Below are 4876 nucleotides of genomic sequence, written 5' to 3'. Positions count from 1 at the left end.
AATGTGAGGATACAGCGAAGTGGTTTGATTGGGTAGATGGAGACATGATTCCACTTGTGGTGGTGTCCGAAGCAAGCGCCGGAAATATGAAATTGTCATTCATAAAAGAAATGAGGAATTCATGAAAAATGTAATTACGTTGTGAATGGTTAGAATGTGGATAGAATAGAAAGTGAGATTGGATGGACAGAGGCAGTCTGAAATGATGGCTGAGACAAAAGGTGAACACCCTGAAATGTTAACTGTGTTTCTCTCGCCACAGATGCTGCCAGAGCTGCTGAACATTTCCAACACTTTCTGTTATGATTTCAGCATTTACAGGATGTTGCATTGATCTGAAAAAAAATGGATGAACAGCTTTTCCAAAGGAGCTAAAAATGCATGCACTGTAAGTGGCTTGTTGGTCTCGAGGTATGTTTCTCGCTTTGGGTCTGTAATTGGTTAATATGCGAGAGGTCCCAGGTTCAACTCCCAGACGAGCCCATTGTCTTTTGTGTTTTTAGTTGAAGGTCATCGATCGGTTGCAGCCTGACAGCAGGCGGAATTGACTTTCATGCGGAGCCTGTTTGAGGACCAGAGAACTGGATTCAAAGAGCCTGTCGACAAAATTGAAATGAACAAAATGTGCAGATCACCAAGGGGGTGTATGAAGGTGGAGCAGTAACTGAGAGCTGGATACAGAAACAATACGACTAGTATCTGGTATGGAATGGAATTCTTCTGTGTTTCTGTTGTTTGGTTTGGATTAACTCATGGATTTATTGGTTTTTCACTTTTTTGATGCGTTTGAAGAATTGTGGATCCTTCTTCAGGGTGTTTTCTTTCACCAGGTAGTTCTGACCTCTGATGATGTTGATCGTAATCAGCTTCAACTCACTGATAGTTTTGGAAGTGAGCAGATTTCCTTTGCTTAAGTCTACAACATGTAACTCAGACTGACATGTGGATCCATGGGAGGATTTGAAAGCTGCCCCTGCATTGGAGCATACAGTTGCATCCATCCAATAAGAGACTGAGTAGAAGTGACAGTTCAGTCAGTCGAACATGAGACTTTTAATCTCAGGGTTGTGAGTTTGAGTGCCATTCTGTTTTTCCCTTTTTTGGGGGCTTCATGAGCAGAGAGTACAAGGAGTGTTTGAAATGAAATTCAACAACAGTATGAGCAAGTCTCACTTTGATTTGGGACTCCTCTCTCTGCAGCATCTCGCTGTGAAAGATTGAACTTTATCTCATTTCTTTCTCAGCTCGGGGTCAGTGTGGCTCAGTGGGACTTCTGGCTGTCTCCCGCTTCACAATCCATCAGTGCTGAGAAAGCAATGGGGAATATTACTCATATGTTGTGTTCTGTAACCTTTCAGAAACAATTGAATGTATGTATCTTCTTCCAAAACATTCATTCTCAGTACAGAGAAAAATAGAGCATATGATTGACTGTATCAGTAAGTGGGAAATGTTTAAAATATGTTGTGACCAGTGGAGAAATGGGATGATAATATAGTGCCCTCTTCTGATTTCAACTGTAGAAGCATTTGTTATTTGGCTCTGTAGCTTAGTTGGCTAAAACATCTATCTATTAAATAGAAGATCCTGGGTTCAACTCCCAGCAGAGCCTTATGTCATTATTAGCAACATGCTTCAGAAGTTCACATCGGCGTCTTGTGAGCTTGAACTCATAATTCAAGTTACATGATGTATTTCAGTCACAGGAGAAAACAACCTTTGTGAAGGATGTGAGTTTGGATTGGCTGTTCCTCCTTGTCCAGAAATTCAGTCCAGATATTTCAAAGGTAACTTCTTTGATAGAAATTTGTTCACCGTTCCATTCAACCTGGAAAACAGCTTGACATTAATCACACTGAAGGAACGTGTGACCGCGTTCTGTGTTGCAGAGTGTTTGTGTCATTATGTGTTGCTTTTAACCGAGACTGGGACATGACGCAAGTGGGAGGGTTTATCTGAGGTTTGGAATATTTGTCAGTCAGGAACAAGAAAAATCAAAGTAACCAGATAAGAAAACCTATGTCTCGTGGTTACCGAGAAAAGGTCAGAAGATATTAAACTTCGTTCTATTCAATACAACTGTGTGAACTTTGACCTTTCCTGCCTTTTACAAACAGTATTTGAAGTGTCTCAGGAAAAGTGTTCAGTGTTGATGAGAGTGGGGTCTGGGTGACCATCTGCTGAGTGTGACAGGGTCAGGACTGGATGCAGGAAGTTATCTGACACTCTCTCTCTCTCTCTCTGATGGGTTGAGTTGATTTTCAACTGGCAGCTGTTGGTGTTTCGATAAATCAAGTTCCCTCCACTGACTTTTTTGGACAGACAGTGCAGTATAAGGATGTAAAGGGTTAATGCTGAAGACAGTGGGATCAACCCCTCCCACTGTCAGAGTGATGATGCAGCAGTCACATGGGATGAGGTTTGGGAGAAGAGAGAGCAGCACCAAGGATGCTAGCTTAGGAGGCTTGATGAGTGTCTATATAGTATTGAGTAAATTAGAAAAGAGTTCTTAGTTCTTTCAGCAGGAAATGTGTCCCAAAAATATCGAGAAACTCACATTTTAATTTTTAAGGAGTCGGAACACAGATATTAACACCAAGTGACAGTTCTGGGTTAATTAACAAAACAAAGGTAGCGAATAATATTTCTCACTGATTGAAATCCCCCAGTGAGGAGACAGTTAAACAGGTGATCTGTTGGGACATCCTTCGATCCAAGCTTTCAGCAGCGTTTAATCTCCCTTGTTGATGAAATTCTCTGTTATTTGCAACTTCTTTTAATCCAGCTTTGATGGGCGAGTGAAAAAACTGAAAAAAATTGAACAGTTCCATTCTTTCTTTTCTTCCTTCTTCCCTTCTTTCCATCAGTTTCGCTTTTCTGTCTCAGATCAATATTGTGATGAGAATCCCAATTTAATCTGTTGTTTCTGGTGTTTTATCCATTCCAATCAGAATTCAACATTCCAATCTAATCTATTTGTTATTCCACAGTGTCTCTCCATGTGTATTATTCTGTTGCATTCTCTCACAGTCTGTTTGATGATCAATGTTATATCTCACTCTCCGTTCTGGTGAAGATCAGAAGCAGTGATATCTGTTTACACCACCCGACAAGTCGGTCTGAGGCTGTGCCTCGCTGATCATGTGGGGTTTGGAACATAGGAACAGGAGTCGGCCATTCAGCCCATCGAGCCTGCCCCGCCATTCAATATGATCATGGCTGATCATCCACTTCAATGTCCTTTTCCCCACAGTTTCGTCATATTCCCTCATGTCATTTGTATTTAGAAATCTGTCAATCTCTGCTTTAAACATTCTCAATGACTGATCTTCCACAGCCCTCTGGGGTACAGAATTCCAAAGATTTACAACCCTCTGAATAACAACATTTTTTCACATCTCTGTCCTAAGTGGCTTCCCCCTTATTTTGAAATTGCATCCCCTGGTTCTCGACTCCCCAACCAGGGGAAACATCTTAGCTGCATCTACCCTGACTGTCCGTTAAGTATTTTGTTGGTTTCAATGAGTTCACCTCTCATTCTTCGAAACTCTAGAGAATACAGCCCCAGTTTCCCTATCTCTCTTCATCGAACAGTCCCACCATCCCAGGAACAAGTCTGATGAACCTTCGTTGAACTCCCTCCATGGCAATAATATCCTTCCTAAGGTAAGGAGACCAAAACTGCACACAGTACTCCAAGTGCGGTCTAACCAAGGTTCTATACAATTGAAGCAAGACTTCACTACTCCTGTACTCAAATCCTCTTGTGATAATGGCTAACATACTATTAGCCTTTCTAATTGCTTGCTGCACCTGCATGTGAGCTGTCAGTGACTTATTGACATGGATACCAGGTCACCCTTATACTTTATACCTCATTGAAGTACCTCCCTCTCTCAATTTGTACTCTCTCCATTGCCTCCACTCTCTTCACTTCTGCTGATATTTTGTCAAATTCCACTTCCTTAGTGATCACTGATACCAAGTAGTCATTGAGTAGATTAACATTGCCCTGCACCTCTCAGCTTATTTTATCCTTTTTGTCCCTAATAGGCCTTACTCAACTTCTTACTACCCACTTATCATTTACATGCTGCTCGAAGATTTTTGGGTTGGCTTTCATGTTGACTGCCAGTCTATTGTCATAGAAATAGAGAACAAGCAAAGAGAAGATATAAGTATTTCCCATCCTTGATGAGGTGCAACTTTTTTATGTTGTGGGTGGTAATGACTTGGCCCACGAGTGTGATGGAAGCAGAGACAATCAATGATTTGAAAAGTAAATTGGATGGATACTTGAAGGAAAGAAATTAGCAGGAGGAACGGGATCGAGCTGGTGAGTGGAACTGACTAGATTGCTCCGGGGAGAGCCTGCATGGACGTGATCGGCCAAATGACCACCTTCGATGCTGTCAATGGCTCTCTGTTGTTTCTCAAATTCAATCCACTGGTTCTTGGCAAATAATTTCAAAGGAAATTATGCAACTGGTAAATCAGAACCAAGGCAAGGGACACATAAGCAAGCGGAAGTGCTGAAACCCAGGATTGAACCTAGGACTTTTAGATCTTCAGTCTAACGCTCTCCCAACTGAGCTATTTCAGCCCTACATGAACAGTTCTTTGGTGTCCTTGTTTTGGAGGATAATACATACATTCAAGTTTTCCAAAAAATTCAAGAACACAACATGTGAGTAATATTCCCCATTGCTTTCTCAGTACTGATGGATTGTGAAGCGGGAGACAGCCAGAAGTGCCACTGAGCCGCACAGACCCCGAGCTGAGAATGAAATTAGATCAAATTCAATCTTTCATAGTGAGATGCTGCAGAGAGGTAAGAGTCCTGAATCAAAGCGAGACTTGCTCATTTCAAACACTC

General features: G+C 41.6%; 1 non-coding gene across 1 annotated transcript; it reads left to right on the top strand.

Moving 5' to 3' along the window:
* The first annotated feature begins 1538 nt into the window (after window positions 1-1538).
* Window positions 1539-1612, top strand: trnan-auu (transfer RNA asparagine (anticodon AUU)). Its single transcript has one exon. It is a non-coding gene; the product is annotated as a tRNA-Asn (tRNA).
* The last annotated feature ends 3264 nt before the right edge of the window (window positions 1613-4876 follow it).

The sequence above is a fragment of the Heterodontus francisci genome, unplaced genomic scaffold (genome assembly GCF_036365525.1).
Source record: "Heterodontus francisci isolate sHetFra1 unplaced genomic scaffold, sHetFra1.hap1 HAP1_SCAFFOLD_456, whole genome shotgun sequence".
NCBI lineage: Eukaryota > Metazoa > Chordata > Chondrichthyes > Heterodontiformes > Heterodontidae > Heterodontus > Heterodontus francisci.
Note: the sequence above shows the minus strand (reverse complement) of the source record. Positions and strands in the feature narration are given on the sequence as shown.